This window comes from Cnephaeus nilssonii (genome assembly GCF_951640355.1).
Source record: "Cnephaeus nilssonii genome assembly, chromosome: 3".
Lineage (NCBI taxonomy): Eukaryota > Metazoa > Chordata > Mammalia > Chiroptera > Vespertilionidae > Cnephaeus > Cnephaeus nilssonii.
The window spans coordinates 68775337-68787800 of NC_137074.1; the positions used below are offsets into that span (position 1 = coordinate 68775337).

General features: G+C 43.4%; 1 pseudogene across 1 annotated transcript; it reads right to left on the bottom strand.

Moving 5' to 3' along the window:
- Window positions 1-9809: 9809 nt before the first annotated feature.
- LOC307094548 (BUB3-interacting and GLEBS motif-containing protein ZNF207-like) lies at window positions 9810-11407 on the bottom strand (annotated as a pseudogene). Its single transcript has 2 exons — window positions 11266-11407; window positions 9810-11026 (listed from the first exon to the last, which is right to left on the bottom strand). The product of its transcript is annotated as a BUB3-interacting and GLEBS motif-containing protein ZNF207-like (transcript).
- Window positions 11408-12464: the final 1057 nt, after the last annotated feature.

Below are 12464 nucleotides of genomic sequence, written 5' to 3' on the forward strand. Positions count from 1 at the left end.
TGCCTTTCACCTGTATGAAAAGTATAGTCACTGGTGCATGCAGCCTCCCAGATTGCGAGAAGGATGCCTGACTGCCAGTTTAGGCCCGACATCCCCCAAGGAGTCCCAGACTGCAAGAGGATGCAGGCCGGGCTGAGGGACCCCTTCCCTGATGCATGAATATTGTGCACCGGGCCTTTAGTTCTTAACAAAGGAAGTGATTGTTTTCAAACTTTTGGATTTCTATTTTAAATACTTTGCCTTTAGTATAGACTGAACAATAGGTGTTAACAGCAAGTCAGGATCAGCAAATACTAAACGCCATCTAAGAACTGGAAATTCAAGTAATTCTATGGTAAATAAATGTAAATAACAATACATCCCACTAAGTTAACATTATCATTATCTTTATACATAGACTGTAATTTAGAATTATATCAATTGTTTTAACAAAGTTATTTTCAAAAGGAAGCAGTAAGTCACTACTGGTTTAAAGCTAAAATGGCAGGTGATTGGTTCAATGTTTATACAATTTAAAAATTCCTCCACCAGGCTTATGTAAATAAAAGTTAAGCAGAAATTTCCAATTATGTGTGTGAGAGAAACTGAGACAGAGAGCTTCTCCTCCAATATGAATGGGTCAAAAATATTTTTCAAGTAAAAAGTTATGTTTTTGTGTTTTCTTCTGTGTTTTTTGTTTGTTTGTTTTATAAATAGATTTTTACAGCCCTGACATGTGTGGCTCAGTTGAATGAGCATGGTTCTATGCACAAAAAGGTCGCTGGTTTGGTTCCCTGAGAGGGCACATGCCCGGTATGTTTTGGCCTTGATTCCCATTAGGGGTCTTGCAGGAGGCAGCTGATGGATGTTTCTTACATTAGTGTTTCTCTTTTTCTGCCTCTCTCTCAAATCAATTAAAAAATAGACTTTTACGAATGTTTGGCTTTATCCTATCATAGTCTCTGTAGAAAATGAACAGGCATATAGCAATAACTCACTTTTGGGGGATATAATTAGTCTTTATTTTATTTTATTTTTTATACATTTTTATTGATTTCAGAGAAGAAGGGGGAGGGAGAGAGAGAGAGAGAGAGAGAAAGAGAGAGAGAGAGAGAGAGATCAATGATGAGAGAGAATCATTGATCCGCTGCCTCCTGCACACCCCCTACTGGGGATGGAGCCCACAACCTGGGTATGTGCCCTTGATTGGAATCAAACCCAGGACCCCTCAGTCTGCAGGCTGACGCTCTATCCACTGAACCAAACCGGCTAGAGCCTAATTAGTCTTTATTAAAGCATAAAGCCAAACTTGAACTATCTGCTATTTTATCTTGTCAGATATATTCCAGTTTGAGGTAAAATGCAAAAGGTTTATAATGCCAACGTTTTATATATCATCCCAAGAATGCTGGCTGCTTGCCACTAAAAAGAGTTTTAGGAATGAGAAGTGAACGGTTTAAACTTATGGCTAATAAAATTATAACCTAAATCTATTAGTATCTAATAATTATAGACACATGCTTATTTCCTTACAACAAAGTCTGTATTTTTACTTCTTCTTCTTCTTCGTCTTCTTCTTCTTATTATTATTATTATTATTTGTTAAGCCTCATCTGAGGATATTTTTTCCACTCATTTTTATAGGAAATGGAAGGAAGGGGGAGAGATAGAGAGAGAAAAACATCAATGTGAGAGAGACACATAAATTGGTTGCCTCCTGCACACGCCCTCAATGGGGATGAAGCCCTGAAAAGGGATGAAGCCTGCAACTGAGACCCTTCAGTCTGTGGGCTTATGCTTTAACCACTGAGCCAAACCAGCTAAGGCCAAAGTTTGTATTTTTGGAAGGATCTTTGAAATTTCTTTCCTCCTCATTTTTATGATTACCTAATTATCCATTCCATTATTCTTTTTGTAGCAGATGTGTTGAAATTCTGATTTAATTTATGTATAAAGACTAATCCTGTGTATTCAAATGGATGTGTCCTCTGACATGGGGATAAATTATATCACATAGTAATTGAAAATAGAACTAACCCATAAAGTGATTTTGACATAAGACCTCTTTTTTCCCCCAGAGGTTATTTCAGTTTGGGGCTTTGGGATGAGTTAAACAGCCCAGAGTAGAGGAGAGTGGAGGGTGGAGGGTGGTGCAGGGCAAGTTTATAATTCTGCAATATCCAGGCAGATAAGTTGTTAGCAGGAATATCTGAGATACCAGATCATGCTTGTCAATCAAGAGATATTTAATGAGCATCTCCTTTTTGCCTGATGCTGTTGGGAAATATAAAAATACCTGTAAGACAAATAGAGGATCTACAATTATGCTGTAGAAACAATATAATTGTTAAGAACAATTAAATACTAAATTTTGTAGTAATATACTAATCATAGGTTCAATAAAGAGAGACTGTATGGATTGGAATAATAAATAAGGCTGTACCAAAGGAAATGTGGAATCAACTGAAGGCTTATTAACCTTGGTTCTATTTTAGGTAGGATGACTATAAAGCAAAAACAAACAACAAAAGGATTGTTTTGGAGGAAATGACTTATAATGATCTACATAGGGTCAGCTTAAGCCTACTAGGAATCTATATATATAAAACCCTAATATGCAAATAGACCGAATGGCAGAACAACTGAACAACGGAACAACCAGTCACTATGATGTGTGCTGACCACCAGGGGGCATGCACAGAACATGGCAGGCATAAGCCACGGAGGGATGGTGGAACAGGTGAGCGGGGCGCCAGACCAAGGTGGGGTGCTGGTTGCTGTCATTGGGGCGAACCTCTGGTGGTAACTGAAATTTTTTTGCTCCCATGCACGGTGGTCTCGCTGGGCACTCGCACCTTCTGCTGGTGCTGCCCCACTCAAACCCACCGCTGGCGCCTGGTGCAGGTCCCGATCACTCGGCCATCAAGTGGGGCTGGCACTGTCAGTGTGTGGGAGTGGGGCTGCCAGCAGACAGGGTACAGGTGGCCATGGTGGGAGGGGCCAGGCAGGGGCACGGAGTATGGGCCAAGACCCGCCCCTGTGCCCACCGCAACCTCACGGCCCACAGTTCCCATCAAGGTGCACAAATTCATGTACTGGGCCCCTAGTAGATCAATAAAGTTACAGGTAAATGTCAAGATCTGATTTCTATGTCATTGAGATAAAAGAAGAGGTGTTCAACAGATTAAATTCTGGTCTGCATTAGTTATTAGCTATTGCATTAGTTTTCTTTCTTTCTTTTTTTCTTTCTTTTATTCTTGACATTAGTTTTTTGTTGCTCTACAACAAATCACCACAAATGTAGCAGCTTAAAACAGTACATAAGTAGCTCGGCCAGTGTGGCTCAGTGGTTGAACATTGACCTATGATCCAGTAGGTCACAGTTTGATTCCCAGTCGGGGCACATGAGTGGATTTCAGGTTCAATCCCCAGTGTGGCATGCAGGAGGCAACTGATTAATGGTTCTCTCTTATCCTTGATGTTTATATCTCTCTCTCCCTCTTCCTTCCTTTCTGAAATCAATAAAAATACTTAAGGTCAGGATGTGACCTCCTGGCCCAGAGCTGTCTGGCTGGAGCATCAGGAAAGAACTAAAGATTAGATTGTAGGAAAAGTAGAAGCAATGTTTTAAAGATCTGTATTGCAGGCACTTCATAAATTTGCAATACATGAGTCTGAAATAGAAAGCAACTTAGTTCTCAAAAAATCTTGGAATCATGTGCAGTTACTTGGGCGAGTTGGTCAGGACCCTGTCATGAGACATGTGGAAGGGAAAAACAAAGTCACGTTATTTTTTCTAGCAACAAATGAGATGTGAAAATCAGGAGACAATGAAGCATGCAAATGTGTGACATTAGTCAAAAGACAACATGGCACAGAATTTCAGTATTCCAACCAGACCTCAGAGATGTGGCATATCAGTATGTGAAAAAGGGCTCTCAAATTTATGTGGAAGGGAAATTAGACTATGGTAAATACATGGATAAAAATAATGTGAGGATACAAACAACAATAATCATAGCTGACAACATTATATTTCTGAGTGACCAGACAAAAGAGAAGGTACAGAGCAGACCATTCTTCTTTGGCCAGTGTTTGGTATAATCTCATTTCCAAATCATGTATAGTCTTTATAGTTTCTCAGGACAATAATTAAAATATTATTTTATATAAAAATACATTTAATAAATATGTACTCCAACATATTTATTAACTAAGCTTCTTGGGTCAAGAGTCTGGGCATAACCTAATTTGATTCTCTGCTCAGGGTTTCAAAAGCCTACAATCAAATGTTCACCAGCCTGCATTCTTACCTAGAGGCTCAAGTAGGAAAGAATCTGTTCCCACACTCATTTCTGCTGTTGGCAGAATTCTGATCCTTGCAGTTGTGTGACTGAGGATTCCAGCTTTTTATTAATTATTGACTGGAGGCTGTCTTTGGTCTTAGAGGACACTCATAATTTTCTGTTGCATGCATAAATCTTTCCATAAGCAGTTACCATACAGAAGTATGAAGTGTGCTTCTTCAAGACCAGCAGGCCTTTGCCTGGGTCTGCTAAGATATATAAATATATATTATACATATACTAGAGTCCTAGTGCATGAAATTCGTGAACGGGGAGAGGGGTGTACCTCAGCACAGCCTGCACCCTCTTCAATCGGGGACCACTCAGGGGATGTCCGACTGCTGGTTTAGGGATCAGGCCTAAATGGGCAGTGGGACATCCCTCTCACAATCTGGGACTGCTGGCTCTTAACCACTCACCTGCCTGCCTGCCTGATTGCCCCTAGCTGCTTCTGCCTGCCAGCCTGATCACCATCTAACCACTCCCCTGCTGGACTGATTGACGCCTAACTGCTCCCCTGCTGGCCCAATTGCCCCCAACTGCCCTCCCCTGCTAGCCTGATCTCGCCCTCAACTGCCCTCCCCTGCCAGCCTGGTCGCCCCAACTGCCCTCCCCTGCCAGCCTGGTCGCCCCAACTGCTCTCCCCTGCCAGCCTGGTCGCCCCAACTGCCCTCCCCTGCCAGCCTGGTTGCCCCCAACTGCCTTCCCCTGCCAGCCTGGTCACCCCCAACTGCCCTCCCCTGCAGGCCTGAACTGCCCTCCCCTGCCAGCCTGGTCTCCCCAACTGCCCTCCCCTGCAGGCCTGGTCACCCCCAACTGCCCTCCCCTGCCGGCCTGGTCACCCCCAACTGCCCTCCCCTGCAGGCCTGAACTGCCCTCCCCTGCCAGCCTGGTCTCCCCCAACTGCCCTCCCCTGCAGGCCTGGTCGACCCCAACTCCCCTCCCTTGCTGGCCTGTTTGCCCCCAACTGCCCTCCCCTGCTGCCCATCTTGTGGCGGCCTCTTGTGATGAAGTGAGGCAGCCATCTTAAGATGATGTAGGGCGGCCATCTTGTGACAATGTGGGGGTGGCCATCTTGTGATGATGTGAGGGTGTTGCACTAGGGCGTGAGGGTCACCTAGGCTTTTATTAGTCTAGATAATGTTTTAGGAGATAAATCTCTCTCTCTCTCTCTCTCTCTCTCTCCATATATATATATATATATATATATATATATATATATATATGCCATAAGTCTTCTAAGAAAAAGATAGATAGATAGCTAAATAGATAGGTAGAGTAACCAACCTATTATCAGATATCCTATCACCTTTGGCATATTCTTTTTGTTTGTTTGTCAATTCTCACCTAATATTTTTTCATTGATTTTTTTTTTAAGAGACATAGAAGGGAGAGGGAGAGACAGAGAAACATCGATGTGAGAAAGAGAGAGACATCGATTGGTTGCCTCCTATATGTACTCCAACCATACTGGGGAGCCTGCAACCACGGTATGTGCCATTGACCAGAATTGAACCTGGGACTCTTCAGTCCACAGACTGATGCTCTATCCACTGAGCCAAACTGGCTAGGGCCTTTGGCATATTCTTTCGGTTAAAACCAAGTCACAGATTCTTTCTGCATTTAAGGAGAAGAGATTAACTCATTAGGTGTCACCTTAGAATGTGTCCATCATCAAATATTAGATACTATATTTCTACCATATTTTATTGTATTTGCTAAGAACTTAATATTTTAGTTGGTGATGAATAATCTCTTCTAACTGTATCTCAGTGTTGAGAGACAATTCTTTATACGAGTGTCACATTTCTGCACATCTGAGCAGGAGGCATTGGCATCTCTGTTTTGCTTGCCCAGATGTTTGTAGAGCTAATGTCTCCCTCCAGAGCAGATAAAAGATTTGTTTCCTGACCTGGGTGCTAAAGATAATTTTTTTTCTTCTTAGAAAACATTAGGCTGGTTTGGTAGCATCCTTCCTATAAAATTAGGGATTTCCTAAACTTGAAATTCCTTAGCTGTAGCACAAATCCACTGAGTGTCCAGCATCTACCTATGCTCACAACCTCATCCCCAGATAAGACTTGGGAAGCAGTAGGAACCAATTTGAACATGAAGGTCATGTTGCCTATTGTGCCCTGTATACTAAAACCCTTTGTCTCTGACCCAGGGAGTCTCATGCCTCCTGCCAGCATATATGCAACTGTGGGCAAGCTAATGCATTTGGTTAAAAGCAGAGCAAAATCTCAGATCCTTTATAATTCTTGACACTCAATTTTCTTCTATGTAATTTAAGATATTAGATTGCAGTTATTTCTAAGATTCCTTTCATGTTTAATCTTCCATAGTCTAATACTCTAATTGGCTCTGTCATTTTTGTCATTGCCATAGTTGAATGCAAGCATTTTTGTACTTGACCTTAAAGGATATTTAACTAAACATTCCATAATAGTGTGGAGGTAGTAAAAATTATTTAAAACCACCTTTTGTAGATAAGTAAATTAAATTTATTTCAATTTGTTGGTACAGCTAATGTGATGCATTACCCATTTGGGAAACAAACATTGGTTTGACTATGAGTCGGGTGCTCACCCCTTAGCTCATGTCATTGTTACAGTTCTTTTTTACTTTCTATGGCAACATTATAAAATTCTATCTTTTGCATTTCTTTAAGTCATGTTTAAATATGTCACTGAAAAAAATCCCACATACTATCCTTTGTTCAAAATTTTACTCTTACATTTTCTTTCTTTTTTTACTTAATATATTTTTATTGATTTCAGAGAGGAAGGGTAAGGGAGAGAGAGATAGAAACATCAATGATGAGATAGAATCATTGATCAGCTACCTCCTGAACACCCCCCAATGGGGATCAAGCCCTCAACCTGGGCACATGCCCTTGACTGGAATCGAACCCGAGACCCTTCAGTCCACAGGCCTATGCTCTATTCACCGAACTAAACCGGCTAGGGCTCCTCTCATATTTTCAAACATTAAATTGTCTGCTGTTGTTAGTTAGCATTACTTAATTGATTTTTTTGTGTGTGTATTATGAAAAAATGAAGTGCTTTGGCAGCAAATGGAATTGTAGTGAACTACAGAACTGGGTTGGGAGCCTAAGCAGGCATCCTGAAACAGACTTGCACTGGCAGGCAAAGAGCAGGGGTGAGACAAGTAGGTTTTCTACAAAGCAAAGGACAATGACAAGAAACCATTGTGGTTTTGCTATTTTCTTTAGCTACAATTAAAAGTAATAAACCCAAAAGTTAACTTTTATTGCATATGCAAAATTTATGGAGACTTCAAAAATAGCTAGTAAGCATCTTTTATAGAAAATTATATTTGGCCTAATACTTTAAATAAAAACCCCAAATAAAAAAGTCTAACATCTACACTAATAAAAGAGAAACACGCAAATTGACCATCCCTCCACTACTCCCACCAGCCAATCAGGAGTGAGTATGCAAATTAACCCAACAAAGATGGCAGCAGCCACAGAGCTGGAGCAAGCAGAAGGCTTGGGTTGCCCCCAGAGAAGAAGGAAGCCAAGCATCCAGGCTGCCCTGGCCTCTGCTCAAGGAGGGGGGGGGGGTGACTGGGTCATCAGGGGGCATGGCCAGCCTGAAAATGGCCCTCAGCCACTTACTCAGGCTGGTCACACCCCCTTCGGGTGAGAGTCCCCGGTGGGGGGCTTGGCCAGCTTGCAAACAACCATCAGCCCCTCACCCAGGCTTGCCAGGCACCCCAGCAGGGACCCTCACCCTGAAGGGGGTGTGGCCAGCCTGAAAACAGCCCTCAGCCCCTCACCCAGGCTGGCCATGTCGCAATGGGGTGAGGGTCCCTGCTGGGGGACATGGCCAGCCTGCAAACAGCCATCAGCCCCTCACCCAGGCTGGCCACGCCCCCCCAGTGGGGACCCTCACCCCATGGGGGCATGGCCAGCCTGTAAACCACCACAGGCCCCTTGCCCAGGCCGCCCCATGCCCCAAGGGAACCACCACCCTGATCCAGGACACCCTTCAGGGCAAACCAGCCGGCCCTCACCCATGCACCAGGCTTCTATCTATACTAATAAAAGGGTAATATGCTAATTAGACTGGGAGACCTTCCAGGAGACCTTCAGGACGTTCTTCTGGACAAAGCCATGGTGTTAGGGCCGAGGTAGAGGTGATTAGAGGCCAAGAGGGGCGGGCAGTTGTGGGTGATCAGGCCAGGATGGGATGGCAGTTGTGGGTGATCAGGCCAGTGGGGGAACCATTGGGGGTGATCAGGCTGGTGGGGGGCCAGTTGGGGGTGAGCAGGCCATCAGTGGGGGTCAGTTGGGAGTGATCAGAACAGCAGGGGGCAATTTGGAGTGAGCAGGCCAGCAGGGGTCAGTTGGGGGTGAGCAGGCCAGTGGGGAGGGAAGGTGGGTGAGAGCAGGCTAGCGGGGTATTGGGGGCATGTCCGCCATGTTCCGCGTGTGCCCCCTGGTGGTCAGCACATGTCATAGCAACTGGTTGTTTGGTTGTTCCACCGTTTGGTCTATTTGCATATTAGCTTTTTATTATATAGGACTAGAGGCCTAATGCACAAAAATTGTGCAAGAGTAGATCTTCCTTTCCCTGGCTGCCAGCACTGGCTTCCCTCTGGCACCCGGGACCCAGGCTTCCCTCACAGCCTGAGCTTCCTCTGGAAGGTCGTCTATAAGGACATCTGGTCTAATTAGCATATTATGCTTTTATTATTATAGATGCTTTATTAGTGTTTCATTTAATTCTTAAAACAGTTTGTGGGTTGAGTATTGCTATTAAACCCATTTTTTTCCATTGGCAGCTATGAATTTTATTATGTGTATATCTAATGTGGCATGCATCTGTACAAACCTTTCAGGCAGTGGTCCACAGCTGGGTTATGAATAAAAAGTCATACATTTTTCTCTCATTTTATTACAATGAAGTTTAACAGTACAGAAAAAGTCACATGACCTTAGTGGGTCAGATTTCATAAACCCTGCAACATGAGGAACTCTAAGCACATTAAATATTGTTACACATTCAGACTTCCAATGTACAGGTACTTGGAAATAGTTACAGCCCTCACCAAGCTAGGCTGGGGACATGAAATCCAACAGCATCTGAAATGCTGTGAAGGCATAACTTTACAAATAGCAACATAAGCTTACAGAACTTGCTTTTATTAAGGTGGTATGTTCATAAAATTCCAGCGCCTTCACAATATAAATGAACCAAATTTACTATACTTCACTTCTAAAAACCTAGATGAAACATGCAAAAGAAGCCATACAGTATAAATTGCAACTTCAGGAAAAGTTCCTGCTTTATTATTCCAAATAATTTTTCCCATGTAAAATAAATGTCCAATAGTTCCTGGTATGTGGGAAGATAATGTTAAAGTCACAATGAAGTGATAGAAGCTTGGCTATAAAAACAGCATAAGTTGAGAAAAGGTTTAGTCTCCAAACCTATTAGATTGGATGAAGCGAGATCAGTAATGGCCACCTTGCGACATTACTGGAGGTCTCATTCCCATTGGAGGTTGAGGAGGTCCACCTTGGTAAGGGGGCACCATTGGCGGTCCCTGCCCATATGGAGGCATAGCACCAGGAAGGTAACCTGGCATGGCTTGATGATGACCACCATACTGACCATGAGGCAGCATTGGGGGTATCATTCCTTGTTGCTGTGGGATACCTGGCTGTGGTGGCATCATAGCTCCAATTGGTCCAACTGGTGGATTACCAATGGGAGCCTGTCCTGGATGAGGAAGATTACGCCCTTCTTTCTTCCAATGATATATCCTCATCTGGATGGATCAACTTACTGGTTGCACTGGTTGTCGTAAAAGTAGCAGGATTACTTGTTATTGATGCTGCTGGCTTAGCTGCAGTGCTATTTGTTGTACTAGTGGTTGAAGCTGTAGACTGTGTATAAGCAGGGAATGTAGGCTTTGGGGCTTCTGTAGTTGTTGCAGGGGTACCAACAGGTCCTTGGCCAGCTGACTGAGCCTGTCCGGCACTGGGGAAAAGAGGCTTAGTAACTGGAAGGTGTGGAGCAGGAAGTGTTGCCATTGGTGCCGGTGGTCTATTAAGAATACCTGGCGCTGAAATAGCCTGTGCTTGAGTCATTTAAGCAATTCCAGGATGTGGAACAGGAGGGGGCATACCTGGTGGCATACCAGTCATCAGAGGTGGTATTCCTGTCCAGGTGGCATCATTCCACCCATTGGCATCATTATGTTTTCACTGAAAAATGACTGGGTGTATTTTCTCTGATGATGCAATCCAGGTGGCATGCCTGGTATAACTGGTGGCATTTCTGACATCAGAGGAGGAACACCTGGCTTTAATGGAGGTATGCCTAGAGGCATTCCTGGTGCTTCCAGAACTGGTGGTAGTCCTGGCTGTGCCATTGGGGTATATAGCCGTGTTGGGGTTGAACAGGCTGTGGTTGAAATGAAGTTGAAGCTGCAGAGTCGTCATCATATTCATCAGAATCATCTTGCTGCTGCTTCTTTTTTTTTTTTTTTTTTACCCTCCTGTGTTTTCTGTTCAAGAAGTTGTCTTATTTCATCCATGTCTTTTTCTGGAATACCTTCCATGCCATATATTTCCAACTCTATGTCTGTTCTCCCAGGTATTGCATTTGGTACAGCATCTATTGTCTCTTTATGCACCTGCATGCAATATATAGCCAAGCCAGGTCCTGTGTACAACTTCTTTTTTTTTTTAATATATTTTATTGATTTTTTTTTTTTTTTTTTTACAGAGAGGAAGGGAGAGGGACAGAGAGTTAGAAACATCGATGAGAGAGAAACATCGATCAGCTGCCTCCTGCACACCTCCTACTGGGGATGTGCCCGCAACCAAGGTACATGCCCTTGACCGGAATCGAACCTGGGACCCTTCAGTCCGCAGGCTGACGCTCTATCCACCGAGCCAAACCAGTCAGGGCTAACTTCTTATAACCTATATGGCATTTACAATGTTTTGCTTTTTGGTGCTGTATAAGGATGTTCTCATCTTCAAAATCTCTATTACAATACCAGCACCACAGCTTTAGCTGCTTCTTCATCTTGCGACCCATAACTGCGCTCTACTGACAAAGTAAAAAGGGAGAAGAAAATACCCGTATTTTCCGGCGTATAAGACGACTTTTTAACCCAGGAAAATCTTCTATACGCCCAGTCATCTTATACACCGGAAAATATGGTAAGAAGGAAAAACGAGGCAAAAATCGCTCACTCTTCAGACCCAACGGCCACCACCCGGCCACCACCGCGTTCCACAGGAAACAGACACAAAATGGCTGACCTATTAAACCCATTTTTATGAAGCTGTAGTAAAACGTGCTATGTAACTTGCCCAAGTTGAAATAATTTTTAAGTAGTGTCAGAACTTTGCCCTCTGGAAAAAAAAAAAAAAAAAGAACTTTGCCCTCCGGATAAACAACTTATCAGCAGACTGGGAATCCACCCCCCCTCCCCCCCGCCCAGTTAAGATCCCCATGAGACAAACAAAACAAAACAAAAACCACCAAACCCTGCTCCCCAATAATCAAGGATCAAATTAGCAAAAACAAACCTAATTTAGATTTTGAGATACCTATTAAATGTTCCACTTATTAATTAGCAATGAGCAAAATAAGAAACATCATAAAAAAAAAAGATAAGGCTGAATAGAGAGTGACAGAGAAGATTTTGGGGGGCTCCTCCTCTCTCTTATCTATCAGTCTCTCTGGCTATTGGATCAGTTTCAGGAGCATTCAACATGCCACAGTAACTTTCATGATTTAAAGCCCTCTCCCACTACACACTGATTCATTTGCCTGTCACCATAACCATTATTGCTTGTCTCATTTTCGGTTCTTATAAGTGTATTTCTAATAGCACATGATCTCACTCATCTAGGGGAAATAATGAACAACATAGACTGATGAACAAGAACAGACCCAGAAACAAGGAGGCATGGATCAGACTGTCGGGCCTCAGGGGGAGCGTAGGGAAGGGTGGGGGTAAAGGGGGAGATCAACCAAAGGACTTGCGTGCAGGCATATGAGCCTAACCAGTGGTTAAGGACAACAGGGGGGTGGGGGCATGTGTGGGGAGGGGTGTGGGATGGGAATGGGGGACGAGGACAAATAT